This window comes from Dama dama, chromosome 21, assembly GCF_033118175.1.
Source record: "Dama dama isolate Ldn47 chromosome 21, ASM3311817v1, whole genome shotgun sequence".
NCBI lineage: Eukaryota > Metazoa > Chordata > Mammalia > Artiodactyla > Cervidae > Dama > Dama dama.
The window spans coordinates 33,823,923-33,838,638 of record NC_083701.1 but is presented as its reverse complement, the minus strand read 5'-3'; the positions used below and the strand labels follow the sequence as shown (position 1 = coordinate 33,838,638).

General features: G+C 39.8%; 1 protein-coding gene across 9 annotated transcripts in view; it reads left to right on the top strand.

The window, feature by feature from the left end:
* Positions 1 to 14,716, top strand: part of NCOA2 (nuclear receptor coactivator 2) — a 283,865-nt gene that overhangs the window by 115,124 nt on the left and 154,025 nt on the right. For 2 of the 9 annotated variants that reach the window (XM_061123457.1, XM_061123461.1), the window contains exon 3: positions 5,518 to 5,567. The exons of the other annotated variants lie outside the window; for them this stretch is intronic. The gene's annotated coding sequence lies outside the window, so the exon portion shown is untranslated. The remainder of the gene's footprint in view (positions 1 to 5,517; positions 5,568 to 14,716) is intronic. 9 annotated transcript variants of the gene reach the window in all.

Below are 14,716 nucleotides of genomic sequence, written 5' to 3'. Positions count from 1 at the left end.
TTTATCAATTTTCCTGCTCTTGTTGATCTGGAAGAAGCCGTAATATGTGGGTTTATACAAAGTTCTAAGTAAATTCTGAGATTTTAATTTACCTACTAGAGGTTAATATATTATATCTGATAGATTCTCTAATTGAAGTATAATACCTCATGTTGAAGAGGTTTTACGAAATGGTTAATGGTTACTGCTTTAATATAAGGATGTTATGTATTTAAGAGTAGTCAGTTGCAGGTGCCTTGGACATAGAGAAAAGATGCAGGGTTATTGAAGTAAAGCCTATCTTGAGGACGCTTTATTCTTTTTTTCTTTTTAAATTTTTATTATTTTTTTTAACATCAAAAACATTTTGTATTGGGAAATAGCCAGTTAACAGTGTTGTGGTAGTTACTGGTGAACAGTGAAGGGACTCAGCCATACATATTCAGGTATCCATTCTCCCCCAAACCCCCTTCCCATACAGGCTGGCACACAACATTGAGCAGAGTTCCATGTGCTATATAATAGGTCTTTGTTGGTTATCCATTTGAAATATAGCAGCGAGTACATGACCATTGCAAAGTCCCTAACTGTCCCTTCCCCCTGGCAACCATAAGTTTGTTGTCTAAGTCTGTGAGTCTCTTTCTGTTTTATAAGTAAGTTCATTTGTATAATTTCTTTTTAGATTTCACATATAAGGGATGTCATATATTTCTCCTTCTCCTTGTCTGATTACTTCACTCAGTATGATACTCTCTAGGTAATTCGCAAAACTCAGCAGTGGCCACAGGACTGGAAAAGGTCAGTTTTCATTCTGCTCCCAAAGAAAGACAATACCAAAGAATGCTCAAACTACCGCACAATTGCACTCATCTCACACACTAGTAAAGTAATGCTCAAAATTCTCCAAGCCACGCTTCAGCAATACGTGAACCGTGAGCTTCCAGATGTTCAAGCTGGTTTTAGAAAAGGCAGAGGAAGCAGAGATCAAATTGCCAACAACAGCTGGATCATCGAAAAAGCAAGAGTTTCAGAAAAACATCTATTTCTGCTTTATTGACTATGCTAAAGCCCTTGACTGCGTGGATCACAATAAACTGTGGAAAATTCTGAAAGAGATGGGAATACCAGACCACCTGACCTGCCTCTTGAGAAACCTATGTGCAGGTCAGGAAGCAACAGTTAGAACTGGACATGGAACAACAGACTGGTTCCAAATAGGAAAAGGAGTATGTCAAGGCTGTATATTGTCACCCTGCTTATTTAACTTATATACAGAGTACATCATGAGAAATGCTGGGCTGGAGGAAGCACATGCTGGAATCAAGATTGCCAGGAGAAATATCAATAACCTCAGATACACAGATGACACCACCCTTATGGCAGAAAGTGAAGAAGAACTGAAGAGCCTCTTGATGAAAGTGAAATAGGAGAGTGAAAAAGTTGGCTTAAAGCTCAACATTCAGAAAACTAAGATCATGGCATCCAGTCCCATCACTTCATGCCAAATAGATGGGGAAACAGTGGCTGACTTTATTTTGGGGGGCTCCAAAATCACTGCAGATGGTGATTGCAGCCATGAAATTAAAAGGCGCTTACTCCTTTGAAGGAAAGTTCTGACCAACCTAGACAGCGTATTAAAAAGCAGAGACATTACGTTGTCAACAAAGGTCCATCTAGTCAAAGCTATGGTTTTTCCAGTAGTCATGTATAGATGTGAGAGTTGGACAGTAAAGAAAGCTGAGCGCCGAAGAATTGATGCTTTTGAACTGTGGTGTTGGAGAAGACTCTTGAGAGTCCCTTGGATTGCAAGGAGATCCAACCAGCCTATCCTAGAGGAAATCAGTCCTGAATATACATTGGAAGGACTGATGCTGAAGCTGAAACTCCAATACTTTGGCCACCTTATGCGAAGAACTGACTCATTGGAAAGACCCTGATGCTGGAGAAGATTGAAGGCGGGAGGAGAAGGGGATGACGGAGGATGAGATGGCTGGATGGCATCACTGACTCAATGGACATGGGTTTGGGTGGGCTCTGGGAGCTGGTGATGGATAGGGAGGCCTGGCGTGCTGCGGTTCATAGGGTCACAAAGAGTCAGACACGACTGAGCGACTGAACTGAACTGATTGAGGTACATCCATATTGCGGCAGATGGCATTATTTCATTCTTATTAATGGCGGAGTAATATTCCATTGTATATATGTACCACATCTTCTTTATCCATTCCTCTGTTGATGGACATTTAGGTTTCTGCCATGTCTTGGCTATTCTAGACAGTGCTGCAGTGAACACTGGGGTGCATGTATCTTTTCAGGGAGGGCTGTTTATTGTTAATATCAACTTGAGTCTAATCTGTTCTTCCTGTTCAAATTCCATCTCCCTACCTCCCTAAGACGTATCTTGTTTTTCTACTGTGTGGTTTTGTTGTATTGAGCTTATTCACATAATGCAGTTAGAACAATGCCTGGCTCTTAGAACACTGCTTTTTAAAAATTAGCTTTGCTCTTCCTCCTTTTCTTCCATCTCCTCATGGTCGGCTTCTATTCCTCATTTCTCTGATTCCTGTTCCTAGTCTAGTTTGAGTTACATTTCTGAAAATTTCAGATCAGCATCTCAACAGCAGTTCCCAGTTGAGCTGTACCTATTGTCCAGACCATAGACTCTACCCTTTCTCTCCTTTTTTCCCTCCTGATGTTTCCTATCTGTTTCAAGCCTTAAAAGTCTTAACTTACACTGCCACAGGGTAGAGGCAAGCCTTCTTTCCTGAGTAGGAGCCCAGTAATCAGTTGAAATCACCTTTAATAGTGCACGCACACACACACACACATCCATATGTATGTACAGTCACTTAAGAAATGAAACTCACACGGTAACCACAAATGATCAACCAGGCATTGGGTAACAAAGTAGAGATAGGCGAGAGTGGTCCAGAGAGTTCAGGTTCCTCCCCTTTATATTTTTTCCTTTCTAGCCTTGTAAGAAGAAATAAATATGATGAGAGCTAGAAACCTTTTAAAAAGTGATGGGTTAGCACCTAAAAAGTCAATTTCCTAGGACTTCTCCCTCTTGAAAATCACTGAGTATTTTTACTAAAATGTCTGGTGGCGCAGACGGTAAAACGTCTACCTACAACGCGGGAGACCCCGGTTCAATCCCTGGGTCAGGAAGATCTCCTGGAGAAGGAAATGGCAACCCACTCCAGTATTCTTGTCTGGAAAATCCCATGGACAGAGGAGCGTGGTAGGCTATAGTCAGTCCGTGGGGTCGCAAAGAGTTGGACACAACTGAGCGACTTCACTTTCTTTCACTTTCATTGTGATTGCTTCCTCACTTCCTCTTATACCCTGTCAAGCCTCCTCCTAGGGGGAGAAGAAAGAAATGAAAGAAAGAGAAGGGCATTTATTCTTAAAATTTGGTCCCAACTAGGGCTTTGCATAAATTGTTAGTTGGGAGCACAGAATCCTTGAGGTTCTGAGTAATAAAAAGTGCCAAAAGAGATTTGAACAGTGATTAAGCATGTGACCTTTAGACTCCAACAGATAATCATTTGAATATTTCATCATCTTATCACATTTCCAGTGTACCTTGCCTTTGTCAAGAGTTGTTGTCGTTATTGGTAGGCATCTACTAAGGAGATGAGAGAGTGATTTTTGTAAAAGGAGGGGCTCTCTGTCACTCATTTATTCCAAAGGAGTACTTTGTGAACATTTATGTTTCTAAATTTGTGAGAGTAAACTTGTGAGACCAAGGGAAAAAAATCACTCAAAATATCACCAAATGAAACAAGTATTATGCTATGGCATATTCAAAACTGCTGTTTTAGCAGTGTTGTCTTTAATTTAGAATATTTGCCAGGTAGATTACATAAAGACTTTAGTACTTTTTTTTTCTTTTTTTTTGTTTTTAACTGATTGCTCTAGCAGTGGCTATAGCAAATAAAAAGTTAAGCCCCAGTCCTCAGATCTGTGTGTCTTACATTAGAAAAGGCAGGACTAAAACAGACTTGCATAGGAGCCAATGGGCAGTTCATCAGAGTGGTGCCAGCCAGTGGCTGTGAGACCTTGGCTATGCTGTTTCTTTTTCCTGGACTCAATACATCAGAATCTGTAAGATTACAAAGAGAAGTCCATTGTGACCCTGCAGTTAATCTTAAAAAAACAAAAACCACGAATGACCATTTAAAATGCACATCAGTTGGGTGTTACAAATGCTTTGGGCTTGGAGGAAATGAAATGTACAGTGTACGTGCTGCTGCGTGCCTTCTCTGTGTCCAACTCTTTGTGACTCTGTAGACGGTAGCCCACCAGGCTCCTCTGTTCATGGGATTCTGCAGGCAGGAATACTGGAGTGAGTTACCATTTCCCAGCCCAGGGATCGAATCTACATCTCTTGCATCTCCTGCATTGGCAAGCGGATTCTTGACCACTGAACTGATGGGAAAGCCATGGAGTAAGTAGCGTATCCCTAAAGCAGTGATTCTAATATCTGGCCTAGTGTAAGTTCCCCACTCGTTTTCGGTCTCTTGCCTGGAGCATCTCTGGAAGTCTTTTCTCAGTTTCATGGATAATCTCAATTAGTAAGGTAACGCATTGGGGCACAGCAAGCATTCCCCAGAGGAGGAGCAGTGTGGAGCTGAGCCTGCGAGCTGGAGGTTGAGCCCTGCCTTGCCCCACTTCTTTTCTCAGTGCCTTGCCATGCCAGTGGGGCTTTCTGGGGTGAAAATGAAAATCCAGTATGAAGTGAACCCACCCAGTGTATACACACGAAGTGAGCATATTAGCATTTTAGAGAAATGGGACCTGCGGTCACTCTAAATGGCACAGTGCATCAGAAGTGGATCCTGTCACTTGGATTCAGTATGACACCAGACTCAGCACTAGCCATCTGACACTGCCATCCCAGATTTTGAAAGAATCTTGTTACTTATACAAGGGAGATTTATGGTTGGGAAAAAACAAATCCAGTGACCTGCCTAATTTCATAGGAATTAGTTGGTAGGACAGATGCAGTCCAGTGGAGAGTTCTCTTGCCCATCCAGCCCCCTTTTTTGATAAGTGCTTTTGTATTAGTAGATGTGTGCATGATATCTTTCTTAACCTTTGTAATCAATCTGTATACATCTAGTTGGGTATCCTGAACTGAGATTAACATGAGCCCCATGCTGAGATGCTGAAATTAATAATAATATTTTTCCTGTACATTGGTCTTGAGTTTCCTAAAAAGAAGTTAGAAAATAACACATGCGTTTACAAACTTAAGAATTTGTGGTGGCCCAGAGACTTTCCATGTTTGTTATCTCCTACCCCTTATGAAGTTCCATTGTTTTGTATTGGTATCCAGTATTCAGAATGGTAGTGCTAAGGAGCACAAGGTCTTAAATCACAGAAGAGGAAATTATCTTTAGATTGTCATATTTACTAAAATAGGACATTATGGTCATATATTTTAGGAGGTCTTTGAATAATAAACAATGAACCAAATTTATCATCTCAGGAGCAGGCTGATGGTGGTTTTGTTATATACTTGCCATTTTGCAGACGTGAAAACCTGGAATTCTGAAGCTTGATGCTTTTTCTAAACAGACACTGTGAGTAGCTATGAATACACCTGCCATGTGGTATCATCAGGACCCTGGGGATCGTCTCCCTTTGCTGGGAGGCCTCTAATTCTGTTCTGTATTGTTCCATTGGTCGCCACTACTCAAGAAAATTCAACGGGGCGATGCATTTTCTAGTTTAGAGTGTCTTCTGGGAATATTCTCCCACCACTTGCAGTTCCCCTACCTTTTCCCCTCATCTACTGGAAGCGCACACGTTTTCCGCGTTACTAACCGCTTCTGCTTCCTGAATGGCCGAGGGATTTTAGTCACTAGAGAAGCATCTTCACACCTAGAGTTCCGAATATAATTTTTTCCCCCTACAATTTAATGACTGACTCATGACGCTCCATGAGCCTTTTCCTCATGAGCATCCACAGTCAAGCTAACTGAGCATGCACCCCTCATCCCCACCCCCGCTCCCCGAGCAGATAGCTATAGCTGGTGTGACATTGCTCCTACTCAGCCCACACTGGCTTTCACCCTTGATATTTCGCATGCAGTGGGAAGTCACCAATGGTGTAAGGCAAAGCTGCTCTTTAGGAGAAAGGGGCCTGGTAGTAAAGGATAGGATGAATTCCTGTGAGGAAGAACTGAAACTTGGTCAGGAAAAGCTCCAAGGGTGTACCAGGCAGATGCCTGCACCCAAGTCCAGTTTTTCGACTTTTCATACTGTTCTTTCTCCTGTAGTCCATATGAGTCACTGAGGACACAGGTAAGTCTTAATTTCCATATTTCACCCTATCTTTTAAGAAAAGAAATGTAGCTCAGATGAACACCCAATTTGGGTTCATGAACACCTGCTGAACTGGCTCTGCCCTTCTTAATTCATCCATAGGAAGTAGTTGGTGGACTGCGTATAAAATTCAGTATTTCTACATCTTACATGAAATGAGGAAGAATTCTACATAACCAAACCTGATCCTTTAGTTCCATCAAGTTGATTCCCTGGAAAACAAATGAATTTTGATTTACCTGTAGTTGTGTCAGTAAAAAAAAAAAAAATTGTCCAGGACTTTAAAGTAAGTAACCTGGATTCCTATTGAATCATGGTCTGCTCTCAGATGGTCTAATTCTGGTGCCGGCTTTTATCATCCTGAAAGCTTTAGGCGTCCGAGTTTCCAGGGGGCTTAGGCTTTTGCCCGGCTCTGGGAACCTTCTTGCTTTGTTTCACCCCCGAAAGGAAGCAGTCGGAGTCCAGCTCTGTTACTAGAAATCTTGCCTTCCACTAGGGTATCCCTAAGCGGAGGGCACATTCTTTGCCTAGGCTTTCAGCTATACTAATGTTTAGTTTATATAGTGTAAAATGGCACCAGCAATGAAAAATAAGTATAGTCATTTATTTTGCTGCCTAATTAGAGACTAACACAGGTAGATGGTTCCTGTGTAGCCCTGGAATCTTTGGGCCATCCAAAAGACACTCAAACTAGTATGAGCCATACTGGAGTTTATTTTCTCATATATCTGGGAAGTCCAAGGCCGCAACCAGCTCTGGGCACATCTGGATGGGTGATTTATATGATGTCATCCAGAAACTTCTCTCTTTCCTTTGTCTCCACTTTCATTCTGTGTTGGTTTCTTTTTTCAATTAGGACCTTATGTGATGGCAGAAAAGGCCCTCGGCAGCTCTGGCTTCATCATTTTAACAGCCAGCGTTCCCCTTTAAAGAGAATGTTTCTTTCCTGATAGCGTCCTATAACCTAATGGTGGAGGGTTACTTGCTTCAGCTGGAGAGAGACTAGGCCAAGATTAAGGTTTGTTGTTTCGTGGGGTTTTTTCACGCCCAAGCCTCAAAAAGTCCTACCTACTCATCAGAATTATTGAATAGGCCAGTAAGTAGCATTCTCTGATCACAACCACAAATACATGTTGAGAATCCACTCTATGCCATTCACTGGACTAGATCCACTAACTACAGGGGCTTCCTTGGTAGCTCAGTCAGTAAAGTATCCACCCGCAGTACAGGAGACCCAGGTTCGATCCCTAGGGTGGGAAGATCCCCTAGAGAAGGACATGGCAACCCACTCCAGTATTCTTGGCCTGGGAAATCCCATGGCAGAGAAGTCTGGTGGGCTATAGTCCAGGAGGCCTCAAGAATCAGACACAACTTAGTGACTAAACCACCACACCACTAACTATGAGAAAAATCACAAATTTTTCTCATTCAGAGTTTATATTATCACAGAAATGATGGCTATAAGAAGGTGGAGTATAAACAGTTCTGTGACTAAGGGAAGCACCCATGGGGACATGGGGTCAGTTCCAGGCAGAGAGGGCAGGCTGTATAAATGTCCAGTGGGGGAGAAAGGGTAATTAACCAGAATAATTTCTTATAGATGCCACAGACATAGAGGTCAGGATCGCAGAGGTTGTTGAGGCCAGATCATCTGAGAGTCTTTTCTTTAGGAAGGCATTTTTACTTTCATCTTAAGTGCCTTGGGGAGCTATTGAAGGGTTTGATGCAGGAAAATGAAATGAGGAAATTTGTATTCTGGAACGAATACTCTGGTCTGGCGCACTTGAGCTGGAGGACAGCACTGGAGGCTGAGCCACATTTAAGCCATTGACGTAATCCAGGTGAGATGATGAGGGGAGCACAGCGTTGGTGGCGGAGGTGATGGGTTATATATGCAGGGCTGAGCAGTAGTAAAGCAGTCTGGTTGTTAGGTGTTGTTGTTTAGTTGCTAAGTCATATCCAACTCTTTCACAGCCCCATCGACCGCAGCCCACCAGGCTCCTGTGTCCGTGGGATTTCCCAGGCAAGAATACTAGAGTGGGTTGCCATTTCCATCACCAGGGGATCTTCCTGACCTAGGGATCAAACCCACGTTGGAAGGTGGTAATTGAAGGCTCAAGGGTAGAGTACTCATTTCAGGTCCTACAGATGACCTGACTTTGTCTTTGGATAACCCAGGGTCGTTGTGATCTCCATTCTGCTATTAGCAAAAACTGATCAGTAGATTTTCTATATTTATAAAAACATGAACATGAGAATGCTCATAACAACCTTATTCATAATTGTCGTAAAGTGAAAACAATCCAAATGTCTGTCAGCAAGATAAATAAAATGTGATGTATTCACACTATATACTATTATTTAGCAATAAAAAGAAATGAAGTACTGATACATGCTACAGAATGGATTAGCCTTGAAGACATTATGTTTGGTGAAAGAAGCCAGTAATAATAGGCCACATATTGTATAGAATAGGCAAATTGGTAGAGATAGAAAGGTTAGTGGTTGCCAGGGACTGGGCTGTGGTCAGAGAAATTTAGAGAGGTTGCTAATGGGGTTTCTTTGCAGAGTGATAAAAATGTACTAAAAGTGATGGTGGTGTTGATTATACAATTCTATGAATGTACTGAAAACCACTGAATTGTACAAATTGGTACCATTTGAATTGTATGATATATGAATTTCTGAATAAAGTTATTATTAAAAGTATGAATATGGGAGTAAAATCACCCTTAGTTTATCTAGAAAACAGAAGACCAGCTGGTAGAAACAGGCATATAAAATACATCAAGAAATGAACAATGAGAAGATAGCTTAAAACTGGAGAAAAAGCCCTTAAATGTGTAGCAACAGGAGAATGGATAAAGTATGATATATTCATAAAAAAGAAATGACAGTAAGAATCCTGTTGATTAACAAATGCATATAAAATATTAATAACTTAAGATGCGACCTAAAATTAGCATTTGTAGAACATTTAGTAATATACAGTGGAAGTGAGAAATAGATTTAAGGGACTAGATCTGATAGAGAGCCTGATGAACTATGGACGGAGGTTCGTGACATTGTACAGGAGACAGGGATCAAGACCATCCCCAAGGAAAAGAAAGGCAAAATGGTTGTCTGAAGAGGCATTACAAATAGCTGTGAAAAGAAGAGAAGCAAAAAGCAAAGGAGAAAAGGAAAGACATTCCCATTTGAATGCACAGTTCCAAAGAATAGCCAGGAGAGAGAAGAAAGCCTTCCTCAGCGATCAATGCAAAGAAATAGAGGAAAACAACAGAATGGGAAAGACTAGAGATCTCTTCAAGAAAATTGGAGATATCAAGGGAACATTTCAGGCAAAGATGGGTTCGATAAAGGACCGAAATGGTATGGACCTAACAGAAGCAGAAGATATTAAGAAGAGGTGGCAAGAATACACAGAAGAACTGTACAAAAAAGATCTTCACGACCCAGATAATTACAGTGGTGTGATCACTGACCTAGAGCCAGACATCCTGGTATGTGAAGTCAAGTGGTCCTTAGAAAGCATCACTACGAACAAAGCTAGTGAATGTGATGGAATTCCAGTTGAGCTTTTTCAAATCCTGAAAGATGATGCTGTGAAAGTGCTGCACTCAATATGCCAGCAAATTTGGAAAACTCAGCAGTGGCCACAGGACTGGAAAAGGTCAGTTTTCATTCCAATCCCTAAGAAAGGCAATCCCAAAGAATGCTCAAACTACCGCACAATTGCACTCATCTCACACGCTAGTAAAGTAATGCTCAAAATTCTCCAAGCCAGGCTTCAGCAATACGTGAACCGTGAACTTCCAGATGTTCAAGCTGGTTTTAGAAAAGGCCGAGGAACCAGAGATCAAATTGCCGATATCCACTGGATCATCGAAAAAGCAAGAGAGTTCCAGAAAAAAATCTATTTCTTCTTTATTGACTATGCCAAAGCCTTCGACTGTATGGATCACAATAAACTGTGGAAAATTCTGAAAGAGATGGGAATACCAGACCACCTGACCTGCCTCTTGAGAAACCTATGTGCAGGTCAGGAAGCAACAGTTAGAACTGGACATGGAAAAACAGACTGGTTCCAAATAGGAAAAGGAGTATGTCAAGGCTGTATATTGTCACCCTGCTTATTTAACTTATATGCAGAGTACGTCATGAGAAACGCTGGTCTGGAAGAAGCACAAGCTGGAATCAAGATTGCCAGGAGAAATATCAATAAGCTCAGATACACAGATGACACCACCCTTATGGCAGAGAGTGAAGAGGAACTGAAGAGCCTCTTGATGAAAGTGAAATAGGAGAGTGAAAAAGTTGGCTTAAAGCTTAACATTCAGAAAACTAAGATCATGGCATCTGGTCCCATCACCTCATGGGAAATAGATGGGGAGACAGTGGAAACAGTGTCAGACTTCATTTTTTTGAGCTCCAAAATCACTGCAGATGGTGATTGCAGCCATGAAATTAAAAGACGCTTACTCCTTTGAAGGAAAGTTATGACCAACCTTACATAGCATATTAAAAAGCAGAGACATTACTTTGCCAACAAAGGTCCGTCTGGTCAAGGCTATGGTTTTTCCAGTGGTCATGTATGGACGTGAGAGTTGGACTGTGAAGAAAGCTGAGCGCCGAAAAATTGATGCTTTTGAACTGTGGTGTTGGAGAAGACTCTTGAGAGTCCCTTGGACTGCAAGGAGATCCAACCAGGCCATCCTAAATGAGATCAGTCCTGGGTATTCATTGGAAGGACTGATGCTGAAGCTGAAACTCCAGTTCTTTGGCCACCTCATGCGAAGAGTTGACTCATTGGAAAAGACCCTGATGCTGGGAGGGATTGGGGGCAGGAGGAGAAGGGGACGACAGAGGATGAGATGGCTGGATGGCATCACCGACTCGATGGGCATGAGTTTGAGTAAACTCCAGGAGTTGGTGATGGACAGGGGGGCCTGGCGTGCTGCGATTCATGGGGTCGCAAAGAGTCGGACACGACTGAGCGACTGAACTGACTGAGTGACTGAAAATATCTTAACTCTCTAACCTTTAAAACTACTATTAATATGTTACAAAAGAACACTCTTTAACAAGGATATGAAACAGTATAATATAGTTTAGAAAGATTTTAACACGCAGAGTTTTGAACTTGTTTAAAATACTTTCAGGGTCAGTTTCATTTAACTGAGAAGTTTCAGCATCTTGGACATTTTCAAAGACGAATCCTTAAACAATTTCTTATGTAACTTGTTTTTTTGAAAAGGAAAGATTATTACTTGGGACCAAAAAAAAAGGCAAGAGATGATGATGATGATGATGAAGCAAAGCAAAAGTGCAGAGTGATAGAAAGCATGCTCTAATTAGGAAGGTATATAAAATTACAGATCAGGGTATAGTGTTTCATCTCTTAGGTGACTTCTGTCATTTACACTTTATTGCAAAAATATTCTGCAAACCGTTTTTGCCCTTTTGTCTCATTTTGCTTTGATATGATTACTGGACTAATCAGGAAAAAAAAAAACAATGAAGTCTTTTAAGGAAAACAAGGAAATGAGAATTTATAGGGAATTTCCCATGGTTGGGATTGAGGAATAAGTGTGGAGTTGGAGAAACTCTGTAAGGTCTGCCTGGAAAGAATCTTAGAAATTATTTTAATGCAAGGTATTTTCCCTTTAGTATGTTTATACTTTATCATTTTGTTATTGATTCTAAAATTATTTTACTTGTAAAATGACACAGAAAAATATTAGGAAAAATGTCATGATACAGCATGAAAAATTATCAGAAGATTTAAAATACCATGTATCTATTGATGACATCTGTGTTTTTAAAAGGTCTGCATGTCAGAACTTTAGAGAATTGTTTTGAAAATTGTAAGGGTACCTACATTTAAAATTTGGCACTCAGAAAGCTTTGCTGCAGTATTTTTGAATTTGCTTCTAAAATCCCCTCAATTTGCTCTTCTTTAATGTTAATCTTTTTCCCCTTAGAGCAAGTCCCTCATCTTAGAGGCTGGAGGATTTATTTGTGTTTCCTGAGAATTTCCTTTCCTTATCTTTTTAATTGCAGTGCTGTTGTGGGTCCTGTCCCAGATTTCTTTCTTAATTTTTCTCTCTTTCCATTTAATTTAGGCATATCCATTTCACATTAGTATCGTGCCTCTTTTTATCTTGGAGGAAGCAGTTGGAATTCTCTGCGTGTATTGTAAAATTCTCCTATCTAAGTTAATGGCCAATGTTGAAATATGTCTGTAATAATTAGGGAATCATTAATAGAAAGAGGGACAATTCTAGATTTTTTTTTCAGAAGTCTTTTGAGTCAGAATTTTACATTATATTTAAGTTGACAAAAAGCTCTTTGCAAAGTTTAATGTTACTTTGAGCAGAGTGAGCTTATTTTTTGGCCAAAATATTTCAGCCACACTATCAGCTACGTAGCCTTGATGATTTTCAAAGGTGTTCTTATTTAAGTATAAGAACCACCATCTATCTATCTATCTATCTAAATAGGATTTTTGTCGCAAGTTTTTAAAAATTAGAGAACATGTATTCTGCTGTTTGGTCACATTTAGTTCTCCGCAAGAATTGTCAATTAGAGTCTAATTCTTTGTGTTGGTGTTCTAATTAATTGGGAGAGGGAAATTTGCTTTGAAGTCTGTGTGGAAGCCTTTGCTAATTAGAAACATTAATTTAAAGTTTCTTTCATATTTTCTTCACTGAATTTGTTCCTCTTCAGTCAGCTTGGATTTTTTTAAGATCAGAGTAATACTACATTGATTTAACTCATTTTAATATATCAGGTTCTTAGTGAAATAGTTTAGATAGGAGTTGAGCATATGTACTGCCAAATTATTCAGTTTAGAAATGGGACTTAGGGGTTTTTTTTTTATATTAAATTCTCCTTATATATTGAAAATAGAATTCAAATTTGCGTGATTTTATATAATATTTTTAGGTCTACAATTCTTTTAGATGATAAACCACAGTTGTATGTTGTTGCTCTCTTATTTCTTTTTAAAGACTATATTTTGCCCTTTGGTGTTTTCACATTACTCCTACTGAATTTATAGTGATGATTTCAATTTACTGGGAATTTCCTGTGATTAATTAAGGATAGAGTTTGGCAAGTGAAATTTGATAACTGTAATGGAGAGAAATAGACCTAAAGTGAGAGAATTTTAGAAAGTGGCTTGTTTGGCCTTTTTTTGAATTTTGGAGTGGTTGCTAATTTAAAATCATCAGAACTACAGATCACCTACTAGTTTGGTGAAAGGGCCTTTTTATTAGCCGTGTATGGGCTCCTCATATGCAGATGTTTTAATGTGTTTAATTGTAGTTTAGATCTGTTTGGTCTAACTCACTGTGACAGTTCTCTATTTTATACTGAGTCCCAGTTGTGGAAGACAGAGCATCAGTGTTTCTTTTGTGAACGTTAGAGGTGAAATGAGTGGAAATTAGTGAGCATCTTGAATATAAGTAGAGTTCACTTAGTAACAACAAAATTGAGGTCCTGAGTATGAATTCTTTTCAGTTCACAATCTTTGTGAATTGTTGGGTTGCAAGCCATCAGTATTTTCATATAGGAGTCTTAGAATAATTGTTAATAATAATACATTCTAGAAGTAGTGTCTTTGGGAGAATTATTTTGGGAGAGGTTTAATCCTCTTTGGAAAAGACCCTGATGCTGGGAAAGATTGAGGGCAGGAGAAGGGGATGACAGAGGATGAGATGCCTGGATGGTATCATCAACTCAATGGACAAGTTTGAGAGACAGTGAAGGACAGAGAAGACTGGCCTACTACAGTCCATAGGGTTGCAAAGAGTCAGACATGACTTCGTAACTGAACAACAGCAATCTTTTTCCTAAATATATAAATAAGTATTATTTGCTTTACCATTAAAAACTGTTCATAATATGAATGTGAATGGATCTGGGGATAGAGCTCTTGTGCAAATTTATGATTGGATATACCCAAATCGCTCAGAGAATTGTTTAAGGATGACATAACATAAAAAGATTTTGTGACTGGTAGTAAATAGAAAAATATACTGTAAACTTTTGAACCTATTTTTAAAAACACCAAAAACTGGAATTGTGTAAAGCCAAGCACCTACAGATGGCAAGATTTAGTGTATAGTCAGCCCTCCCCCTTCACAGCAGTTACGATCAGGTTACACTCCATACTCTGGGAACGTCAGTGTTTTAATGGGGTAAAGTCGGATCTAAATTGCCTTTTGGGTGTTTGTATGTATTAGAGAACCATGTAGTACCTAAAATATTCAGCATTTTACAAGTTTTTATTGTTGCTTCAGTCTAATGTTTCCTTGAAATACGTTTGTTCGGCATAAAGTTATAAGTTAAAACCATTTAGACTCAGATTTCTGAGATGTTTGCCAACTGTCTTAGGCTT